This window comes from Anomalospiza imberbis, chromosome 4 (assembly GCF_031753505.1).
Source record: "Anomalospiza imberbis isolate Cuckoo-Finch-1a 21T00152 chromosome 4, ASM3175350v1, whole genome shotgun sequence".
In the NCBI taxonomy this organism is placed as follows: domain Eukaryota; kingdom Metazoa; phylum Chordata; class Aves; order Passeriformes; family Viduidae; genus Anomalospiza; species Anomalospiza imberbis.
The window spans coordinates 68,790,883-68,803,209 of NC_089684.1; positions in this window are offsets into that span (position 1 = coordinate 68,790,883).

Below are 12,327 nucleotides of genomic sequence, written 5' to 3' on the forward strand. Positions count from 1 at the left end.
GGGCCTGCTTTAATTCACATGAAAGCTGAGACAAAAGCTTTTGTTGTCTCTGCTAGAAGTTGGCTCCTTGCATACAGTTTAGTAATTTTCTGAGTCAATTAATGTAGGACTACTGTGATCATTTGGGGGGCTTAGCATAAAGATGCAGTTCAGGAGGATGTCTTGCTCTTGGATTTCCACTTGCTCTGCTGAGTTTGGCTGAGTGTGGAACAGCTACTGATGTAGCTTCATGTCAGGTTTTGCATCTGCCCTAAATCATGCTTTTTCATTTGTTTGGGTTTATTTTAATTTCTGTGAATGCAGATCTTGCCTATTGCTGGTAACACCAGCATAGACTGGATGGGTATCAGGGCTGGTCAGTTTATTGCAAGACATCTACAGCTGGATCTGTGATCATTAAAAAAACCCAAAAAGAACCCAACAAAACTACCTAGAACCAACCAAAAACCCCCCAAACAAGCAAACCCCGAAACTCCACAAAGCCAAACACCTCTACACACACACACACACACACAAAACAGTAAAACCCTATTGTTGTGTGCATCATTCTGTAGTATTTGCAAATATTTAGATTTCTTATGCTCCATCCATCTATATATAAAGTTTAGGAATAAATGTGTTCATGTAACAAATCCAGCACATCCTTCTCTTTCTGCCACTACATGTCAGGGCAGCCTTAGGTAAAAAAGTGACATTTTTGAAGAAAATTTTGCACTGGGACCTATTCTGTATGTGCTAGATAATTAGTTTGATAATTGAAGGCTGTGGTCAATTCATTACTATAATGTATTACCAGAAATACATATTTATTAATTATTTATAGGTATTTATCACACAGGTTGCTCAACAGAAGCTCATAGCCACAGCCCAAGTAATAACTGCACACGTGGTCGCTGCGTGATCAGCTTTATGTTCCATCAGACTGTGCTTCATTGCCTGTTTCATTTAGGATTCAGCCTGACAATCACATCTCAGCTGCACAGGAATGATCACCAGATACAGTTCTTATTGATGGCCAAAATAATTAGGAGTGACCACTTCAGCGTGAGCACTGCAAAAACAGTAATGTCTCCAAGGAAGTACATCAGGGCACAGCAAACTCAGAAGAAGGTACCCTGATGCTGAATTTAAAATACAGATGTAATCTTTAAAATTATATGACAGGAAAAAATATTGGAGTACAAATTTTGCAACACTTGAGAGAGCAAATGGCTGGCCTATCTCTGGGTAGAATATTTCATAAGTTCCTGAATTTCTCATGCCTTCAAAGAGCTAGACTAAGCTATTCCTCTGCTAAAATGAGCTGTCTGTACAATATTGAAAATACTGGGGAAAAGTTTTGCGAAAGCAGAGACTGGCTTTAAAAAAATACCTGCAGCTCTTACATTTCCTCAAAGATTTGAAAGCTGCAGGACTCCAAATTTTCATGAGCCCTTGTCTCAGATGAGAGAGACAAACATGTTTGGGTCACTAATGTGAGCTACACTGCATTTGAAGGTGTAGGTGGTTTTCCTCTAGTAAATTAACCTGGATGAATGCTGGATTGCACACAGGTGCTTTGGTCCTTTATCTGATCCTTGAAAAAGTTCTTAATCAGCTGAGGAAAGAGGCCAGGTAGTTTTACATTTAAATAAAACTAATGACAAATTAGCAGTGTTTTACCCAATGTTCATCTAGCTCACTGCATCCAACCATGTGTTTGGATTGTGGAGTTCCTGTGGCTTGTGCTGGAGGTTATTATAGACTAAATAAGAGAGGATAATCTGTTCAAAATCAGTCACCAGTGGTCTTTGTTAATAGACTCTCATGAGAAGAAAAGTTATGTACTCTATGTTTGCTTATGTTCCCATTGTTTGCTGAATACCTTGGAGTTCATTTCTTGTTTGTCCCTGCAATATCCTTAACCTAAGGAAAAAAAAACATCTAATCCCTTTACAAACTAGAATGGCAGGCACAGAGCATGTCCACATGAGTGGGGGATATACCTGAGCCTGTTGAGGTGTTACAAGCAGAACAATTCATTAACAAGGAGCTCCAGTCTGTCACTTCTCAGCTGTGATACAGGGTTTGAGCCATCCATGTAGGGCAGTAAGCTCATATTTGAGCCAGTTCACAGTTTTGCAAACTGCTGCAGAGGGTCATGTTGGCATTCACCATGTGGCTTGCCAGAACCTTTAGTACGGGAGAAATTCAAATGCAGGTCCCTCCAGCTCACCTTTTTTTCACCACACATTAATAAGCAGTAATTTGAGGTGCAAACACTTTTTCTTTTCAGAGGATTTCTGTGGAAGAATGAGCTTTCTGATGGGAATGACTAATGATGGCAATTTGGAGACAGTTATGTAATTGCTTTTTTTGAAATATTTTTCACATTGGTTTTTGTGAGCATGGATTTACTATTGGCATATTTTCTGCTTAATAAGTAATTTTTCAAGACATTGCCTAAGCAATTAGACAATCAGTTATGCATCTCTTGAGAACAATAGTAGTATAACTAATGGAAGCCTCCAGGTATGATGCTGAAAATGGACTGCTAACTATTCCTTAATGCTCCCTCAAAATTGCTCGAGGTCGTGGATGCCTTTTTGCTTGCTAACAGAAGGACAAAATTATTTGATTTTTTTTTTCCTAAGCATAGTTAGTGAACATTCGTAAGTAGGAACATAATGCTTTAGAGACATTATTGTAATATGTGACTGTGTGCCTGTCTGCTTGTTTCATGTAGCTCTAACAAATTCTTCCCTGTTTGTATACAAAATTTTCATATTTTTAAGTGTCCATCTAAAGCAAAAAGGAAATTTGATATAGCATTTCCTTTCACAATACAAATTAAGGACAGAAAGTTTGCCTGGTGATATAGGAGTTTTAACCTTAAATATTCATGAAAATGGGTACCTGCTTGCCTAGTTGCAAGCCATGCTCCCATATGTGGGAATGAAAGGTCAGAGTACTGATCATTGTCTAGGGCAGTTAAAATGAACATTTCCTACCATACCACAGAATGTGGAAAAGATTCATCTGTGCAACTGCTGAATCAGTGGTTTACACCCACTGGCAGTAATTACTGTAGATGCTAAAACACCACTCTGCCAGAAGAATTACTGCTGGCTGGAGAGGCTGGGAACCCTAAAATCATGGTGTTATAAAGGGGTGCTGTTAGTCTGTGGGAGCTGTTCCTTGTGAATGATCACCTCCTAAACCCCCTCTAACTCCTCACTGCCTCATTTGAATGAGGAGTTGGACCAGATGCCCTCCAGAGATCTCTTTCAGCCCACACTTCTTTCAGCTTTTATGATTTCTAAGTGCATGTCTATGCTTCAAGTACTTGGAGACTTTACAAGTGTAAATGGATTTCTGGGCTGAGTGAGTTTACAGAAGGAAATGACACCTCCAGTATCTTGTGTGAGATGATGCGGAGGGGGTTTACTGGTGAGGAACAAGTTCAGCAGTGGTTTCTGTCAGAAAGGCACTTGAGAAAATAATTATGGGTGAGGAGCAGGAAAATGCTTGAAGGAGAGGAGGATATGACTTGACAATGCACAAGGCAACTTTCTATTCTAAGGACAGAAGAAATCTCACCACATGTTACAGTAGCTATCTAAAGGTGAAATTACTTAAGATAGTTTTCTAGACTCCCTCTTTAATCAATAGATAGATAATATTACAGAGTAAAACTTGTCCTGTGTTAAAACAGGGGTGAGTAGGGATTGTCACTGATAATAAGACCTGTTAGCATCGCAGTAATATTTTCAATTACAAACTTTTTTTCCTTAATGTTTATATCCATGCCAAGTGTTGCATTTAATTTAAAATATTTTATAAAATTAACCTGATTTCGGTTTAATTGCATTCAAATATCCTACTAATCTAAGTTGTAGAAACAAATTACTCAATGACAGATTTGAAGTTGGAAATCACTGGAAGAATTCTACTCGATAAGCAGATCTCACATTTCTTTTTCTGTTGCTCAGGTAGTATTGAGAAGGGATGATAAATTCATGCCTAGTAGTATATTACCCCTTTTCAGCCTCCCCTCAGCTTTTTAGAGACATGGATAAGATCATTCTTGAGCCTTCTGGCCTGAGCCTGAGTGCACAGATGGTCCAATCCCTTCATCCTCATTGCTGCTCTTCACTGGACTCTCTCCAGTGTGTCCATGTCTCTGTTCTACTGGGGAGCCCAGAACTGGACACAGTCCTTTGGTCATGGCCTCACCAGTGTTGAGAAGAAGGCGAGGGATGATATCCCTCAACCTGCTGACAAATGTGTTAAAGAAAATGGTACTATACTTTGATATTTCAGTATTTTAGATAATATTTTCAGATTTTATTTTTTGGTTATGTAAAATGTGTAATTCGTTTTTATTCAAGGCTGGATCATTTTGAGTTGCACAGCTTTCACTGAAACACACCTGATGATTTTCTTGCAGCTAAAAAGACTAATAATGGACAAATGATTAAATCCACAACATAATGAGTGCTGAGAGTTAAAACAGATGTATTATGGATACTACCATATGTTTTGAACAGCACTTCCGTCAGAATTCCTATAAATTTCTTCTGCTATTAAAAAGTAAACTGTCTCTCCTCTGTAACAATCTGACATGCTCAGATAACAGATGACTTGGAAGCCCTTACAGGTTCTTCTCCCCTCTATAAAGAAGAGCTAAAAATGAAGTGTATCATCTATTATTTTTCTGTGCCCTTTTTTGTCACTTTCTGACTAAACAGAAGAGTGATGTATTACAGGGCAGTTGCCCACACTGTGGCATTTCAGATGTGATTATCAACATGCAGCACGCTGGGGGTTGAGGTCTCTCAAAGGAATGTGTCAGGAGTCAGCATTTCAGAAGTGTACGCTCCATAATCTCAGCACTCAGTAACTCCTGGGTCATCTGTGTGCCACAGTGGAGTTCCTGCAACTCCACTGGCACAAGTTTTAAATTTCTTAATCTGTGTAAACCTACAGGCTGCTCTTGGGGACTTGCTCAAATTGTTCTCAGAAAGTGTGTTTTAAAGGCAGCAAAGTTGGCACACTGGAGTTTTTGTCTAAGCTGAAGTTCACTCAGCTCCTTGTACAGAATGCCCCTCATCTGCTGCTCTCATCCTTAAGCACAGCATCTTTAAACTCTGCAAACTTTTATCAAAAGCTGGATGACTTTTGTAAATCTTTATTTGCATATTGGCCAGGCAACAAGGCAGAAGGAATTGTGTTGACTGTCAAGAGATGTTGACTACCAAGAGGAGAGCCTGGAGAGACCCGAAAGCAATAGGATCACCAAAAATCACTCAGCCTGGTACACCAGAAAGTAGAAAAAGCCACTCACTTCGAGGGCTGTGCAGAAGAAACTTCTGTTACAGTTATTTCCCATCACTTCTTGAGGGAAGTTAAACTGTGGGGAGAGAAAATTCCTTGCTTCTTGGATTACTCCTCTGCCTGAGGAATAATTGGTATCTGACCTCCAGGTTATACAGACATTCCTAGCCCAGATCTAATGCATCATCAGGGGAAAATAAAAGGAGTGTCTTTGTGTTTATTCAAGTGAGCTGCTTACAAGGTAAAGCACAGGCTGGCTGTGCACATTCCTGCACAAGTGTGAATCATGTACTGACCTCCTTGCAGAGACCTGAGTCTACTACTGATGTATCTCTCCCTGAGCTTCTTTGCTTATTCTTGTTTCTCAAACTCTGTCTGTTGCTTGGCAGTCCCAAATAACTGTTTTCCAGCTGTTTAGTGGAGAGGAGGAGTTGGAGCACACAGGGGATGAAAGTACCAGAAACTCACCAAGATCAGCTGTGACTGTGAGTTAAAGTCACCTGTGAGCTCCTTTAATCTTTCATTCGTCTCTTACAGGATGAAGGCTTTTGCACTGAACTAACAGTGAAATTATTTTAATTGTTTTTGTCAGCAGGGTAGGTCATTCTAAAAAGAGTCAGACATGAGTTGGTACCAATTTTTTATGTCAAACTGAGTAGCTTTTATCTTTTAAGCTTTGATTAAAATATAAAAGCACAAAAGTAGTTTCCCCATTTTAAGCTAAAACTGAGTCAAGATATATATAAAGATTCTCTATTGCTTCCAAGTGTCCAGTACTATTCCGTGGTAAAAAATGATTTCATAGATCTTCTGCTATCTGGGCTGTTTGCTTCTAGGAATAAAACAAACTCTGGCAGCCAAAGAAGTCAGGAAAACACATTTTGTTGTTATTAAATAAACTGTAGCAAAGTAATACTATAGATTTATATTTAAATGGCAATAACTTCTTTAATACATTAAAAGACCACAATGGAACTGTTCAAAATCCCATGAAAATGCATTGTAAAACACAGAGGAGGAGAAAGCAGTGAGGGGAGCTCAGTGAATATTCAGCTGTAGCATAAGTAATAGACAGGTTTCTATTAGTGCTGCAACCCAACACCAGTTTTATGGGGACACTGAGCTTTCTGATAATGATTTGGATGAACTGTTCTGTGGCAAATCCTGACAACTGAGGAAATCCTGACTACAACAGAAAAAAAGTCTTTGAAGAAGATGTTGATCTGCTAAAAGCATAAAAAAAAAGAGTAAGATTAGACAAATGGTTCATGTGTCCTCCCTTAGGAGGAGTTATTCCCTCCTCAGGAACAACTGTGCACCTAATTCATTTTCTGTATTTTAACAGCCTGAGGAAATACAGTCTTTAACCTTCTGTTTTATTCCTGATACACCATGTACTCTACAGCTACTTTGACAATAAAATTATAGTTCTGCTTAGATGATGAAATCTTACAGAAATAGCAATTTTTTCAACTCTTAAACATAAAGGTTACCTCTGGAACCTTTCTGGAAGTAGAATTATGGAGGGTGTATACGAGCTTGAAAGATTTTAATGGAACTGAGATTTTCACTGGGTGAGAGAGAAAGAGACAGGCATTAAGGGATCTTTCCTGCCCCTTTTCTCCTATAATAATTATTCCAATTAAGTATATCCCCAATTGCTATGAATTGTCTTTCTCAAAACCAGTACTTTAAAATAAATGTGTGTGAGGTTGGGTTTTTCCTGACTTGTTTTGTTTGTATTCAGAGGAATTTTTTTGTGGTGGTTTTTTTGGCAGGGTTTTTTTTTTTTTTTTTTTTTTTTTTGTGGTTTTTTTTTGCGGGAGGGGAATTTGAAGAAAATTGTTGTGCTAAAAAATTCAAAATTTTGCAGCAATAGGAGAATTGTTTAACAATCCTAGTTTTTAGGTATAATGGCGCAATATATTGTCTACTAAAACCTCTTAAGGTGCTGCAGTGCGTACGTAAAAATCCAAATTTTGATATCTCTAATTTTTCACACGGACACATCGTAATCTGTTTGATTTTACAGTTCAGCAAACTGAGAGCATCCGTTCTACCCCACTGTGAGGAAGGCATTAGCAGCTGGGGAACCCAGACTCCAAACATCAGTGTTGTAAATTATTAAAGGAGGGTTGTGTGTGCATTGTGATGGGCTGGCACGGTGTGCTTGAACTCATAAATCAATAAGTTCTGTCAGAATGAGTTATTCATGAACACAAGGCCAATTTCTGCCTGGAATCCTTATTTCATCTGGAATCCTATGGCAAGGAAAATGATTTCCATTATTTGGAAGTCGTTAAACTGGGGATTTTAGGCTGCATCATGTTTTCTCTGTGGGTGTGTGTGTGGCTTAAAAAAAAAAAACTTTAGAAGAAAATCTTCACATGTTATAACAGTTTTGCTCCAACGTGGAGAACAGATAATCATGAATTTCTTGTTGGCTCGTGAGGGGTTTTGTACCTCCTGTGTTGATTCCCATTTTGGTTTGGATGCTGGCTGTGTGCATGCCAGCTGAGAACTGAGCTCCTGTTCTTATGTTATTATTCAGATGGGTGTTTTGCTATTTCTAGCACCAGGCTCTGCATTTGTAGTGTCCCCCTGCAGGCACCAGTAACTGAGCACACTGATAGGTGTTTTGGCCATTTTATTTTATAAAATTTATTTTCTTTCAGCAATGAAAGAGGCATGAGATGTATTTATTGCAGTTTTAATTTTTTTCTGTACTTTTATTAACCCTCTGTTTCGCAAGCATCTTTTTGCTAAATCGTTTCTGTTACATAAAGGGAAAAGAAAAACCCCTGAAAGTGCACAGATTTCTGGTTTCTAGTACACTTCCAGAAGCAAATACAATGACCACCATCACAGCAGGTGTTGATGCTGTTCACTGCATTGCAACAAGGTACAGGCACTAGGTGATGCTGATACATGTGCAGCACATGAATGGGAACTGAGACAGGGATCAGAATTCCCTTTGCAGATTGACATTATTGCCTGCAGAATCCCAGTCAATGATAAGCCAATAAATACAGTTCAGAGAGGACAAACCCTGGTGATAAACTGACTCCCAGCTGATTGAGTAGCCCACTGTGGTAGCTCCCAAGGTCTGATGACAATGACAGCTTTGGCACTGCAGTGTAGATTACTGAATTTCAGGGAATTTTTTCCGTGGTCTATACCAAGGGGAATAAGGCCTTGCTCTGCATCCACCTGAGAGCTGGTGCCTCCGGTTATGCCACCTTTTTTTCTTGGGTTTTGGCAGAGGGGAAAGGGAGAGGAGTTAAGGGGAATACTCATGCCAAAAGGGGGAGCCAGGCTGAAGTACCAAGTGGCAAAGTGAATAAACAAAACCCTTTAAAAGGTTAAAATTATCCAGTACCCTCATGGCATTTTCCTTCACCTTGTCCAAAATTTAAGTCCTAGGGGGCAAGGTCCAGTGCAGAATTTAGAGAAATTATACTAAAGGTTTGGGAGGTGAGGCAGAGCTTGCACTGTATAAATGATAGTGTTCTTTGTAAAAGTTTTGTTTATCTGTCTTTATTCTCTTGTGATGTGGCATTCCCTTCCTATAATTCTTACCCATCATTCACTGAAATGATTCTTTACTGTGGGAACTGAAAAATGCACATTAGCGAAGTGAACATGCAGCAGGTTACTTTATGAAATTAATTATTCAAGGGAATGTGAGGCACAAAGCCAACCTAGTAAAACAATCAGGTAGATGAGCAATTTATTTCCTGGGAGAAGAAGGTTTAAAGTTTGGCTCTAAGAAAGTGAGCTTTTCCCACAACAGCAAAAAGTAAGAAATTTTATGCTTTCTGCTACTAACTTTCTGAACATATGAGCAGAAGTTAATGCATGGGAGCTAGTGTACATCACAGAGTGGTTTATTATATGCTTCTTTATTGCTGTAAATGAAAATATAAATGGGCTAGGAACTGAGGTGTAAATGTAGACCTGTCATTTTCATCTCAAGGTGAAGGGGAATTTCTTCTGTAATGCTTTCACCCTCATTAGAAAATAGGGTTACATGCATATGTTAATATATATGTGTATGATTTTCTGTTGGGGAAGTGTTTGTAAATGACTGAGTCCTTGCAATGTGGGAGGAGAGCCACAAATATTGGCAACAGAGAATACAAATTCCTTCTGATGGAATTGCTCCTTCCACACTGAGGGCCTGCTCCCTGCAGAGGAGCTGTCAGGGCTTCGCTGGCAATGCTCTTGTTTCCTCTCAACATGCAGACACTCAGGCCCATTGTCAGCACAGCTTCTGCAGAGGATCAGTGGCCAAAATTACCCCCTTCCTTTTGTTTTTGTTAGACAACTGAACATAGGCTGAGCTTCCTCTGTACTTGTGGAGTTCAGCATTTTCCTATGAATGTTATCCTTCCCTGGCAAAGGCTATGAAAAATCCTGTAAATGGGGGATTACACGGTTTGCCTGCCTTTGCTGTAGAAAAAGCTGGCAGGATTCAGACCCAAAGGACAGGCAGTGTATAAATGTCATGTATTAAGATGAAAGAAGGAAAAAAGCTCCGGATGACATTGAGAGGGAAACTGGTCTCTTCACACTAGTGCTGGCCTGGATCAGGAGGTTTGATATTCTGAAGCACTTGTCTCAGGTTAACAGTACTCTGTTTGGAAGGATTGACACTTAGTCCTGCTGCTCACAAACCTAAGCTGTGCGACTGCTGAGACTCTTGGTTCAGAGCTGTCACTGTGAAGGAAACAAGCAGCACAAAAGTCCCACAAATCCAAACCCTAAGGCAGGTAAAATATTTTTCCTCTACTTTTCCAGTTATGTAAATGTTTGGGATTACTAAACTGGCCCTGATCACCAGTGTGAAGTCCAGTTTCATATTAAGTCACCTTTTGTGTTCAGTATCAGTGTGACAGTAGGGAATCAGCCTTGTGATCACACCCACCCAGCCCAGCTCCCTACACAGGGCAGTGGCAGTCTCTTGTGTGGTATGACACCAGATTGAAAAGTGCTGGAGCAATTGTCAGATCCTGTCAGGTCAAATTGTCACGAAGGTTTTGCAGGACTGTGTCATGTTCTGCTTGACAAAATGCCATTAGCAGGACTGTTACCTGCATTATTTGTGAGCTGTCCTGTTCAGCCCGTGTGCTGAGCAGTACAAACAGTGGTGGCACACGTCGTTACTCCCAGTAAAGTTGGTTACCTGGATGAACTCAGAAAAAAGTTGCATTTTTATTTTTGTTCTGAAGGAACCTGGATTCTGTTTATACATTTGTATCTTATGTGATGTTTAGCAGTCCTTTTCTAACTGGAAGGCTGGATTTGCTAAGATTCCAATATCATATCCTCTTCCCATCTTAGAAGAGTGCCAAATGTGTGAATACATAGACTGTCTTTTATTCCTTGCTATTTTTTGGCAAAATAAATTTTAAAGAACAAAATTAAATTAAATTCCTTACCTTCTCTTCGATTATATTTATTAGCACCACTTTCTGTCTTCCAAACTTAAAATATAGTTTCAAACTGATGTGCTGTTGTACAGACCCATCTAACACATGACATTGGGAACAAGAAAAACTGAAAGAGCTTTTGTAACCAGAGGTTGCTCTTGGGTGTCTGAAAAGTGCTCTCTTGCACATGGGATGATTTAAAATAAAAGGTGTGTTCTGGGGCAGCATTTTCTGGGAGGTTTGCACTCTGAACCAGCACTAGGATGGTTCAGCTGCAGAAGGGATCCTCCTCAAAGGGGGAACCTTTAGGCGTCATTAGATTATCACATTACTTTAGAAATGTCTTTCAACCATGATGTAATGGAATATCAAGTTCATAACTTCATATGGAAGTTATAGAAAAGTAGAAAAATGGTGACATCATAGCTGGAGTTGCATGAAAGGACAGACAAATAGGGGTCAGCTCCTGGGAGCAGTCTCTGCTCGAAAAATACGAGCAGTTTTGTATTTCAAAGGAATTGAAAAAATGGGGAGGGAAATGAAAGTTAACTTTGTTCCTTCTCACTGGGATCACGTAAGTGAAAATTTGTAGCAATAGTGCCTTTTCCACCTTTTTAATTGCAATACTGGAGCAGCATTGATTAGCTCCTCACTGTTTAAGAGCTGACCTGACACCGAGCCAGCAGTTGCCACGGAATATTTTGTCACTTCACCTGCTGAGAACATTTTAATAAATGCCAGTTGAATCCCACATAAAAAGCCACCATTTGAAGAGGAAAATGAGAAAATGGTGTTTGGAAACTTGTTCTCCTGCATCAGATCAGAGTTTCCATGAGGCTTAATGGTGCAATCTCATGTCTCTCCCCTGACACAGCTTCAGGCCATTCCCTTGGGTCCTGTCACTGTCACCACAGAGAAGAGATCAGTGCCTGCCCCTCCTCTTCCCATCACGAGGCAGCTGTAAATGCAATGAAGGCTCCCCTCAGTCTCCTCCAGGCTGAACAGGCCCAGTGACCTCTGCTTCTCCTTACACAGTTTCCCCTCAAGGCCTTTTAGATGTATAGATAAATGTCCTTTTAGAAATACACCCTTACATATAGACTCAGTGTATTTATTTCCCAGCTACAGGAATTCCTCCTTTAACTTGATAGATGGGCACCTGCCAGAGAGTTTGGATTTGGTGTTCGTTGACACTGCCTGAAGTGCCTGGAAATCTGATAATTATACTGACTTTGTCTAAGCTTTTGCTTGTAAGGTGATTGTTCTTTTTTTCTTGTATGCAAAACCTCTTTATTTGCCTTCCCCTTCTGCCTACCACCCACAACTAAAAAATAAGACTTGACTATCCATTGCTAACATATAAAATTAAGAGAGTGACTGCCACTTAATGATATGATGTGTAGTTATGTACCAGTGTAATAATTAATTACCACTGTTGCCTTTTAGTGAAATTAGTTATATATGTCAGCTTAAAGCAGTGCACTTCCATAGCTACAGGTTGAGAAGCAGTGATGGTTAAAAGGGCAGGGATACCACATCCTTTTCCCATGACTTACAGATGGAATGAGCACATTCAAAT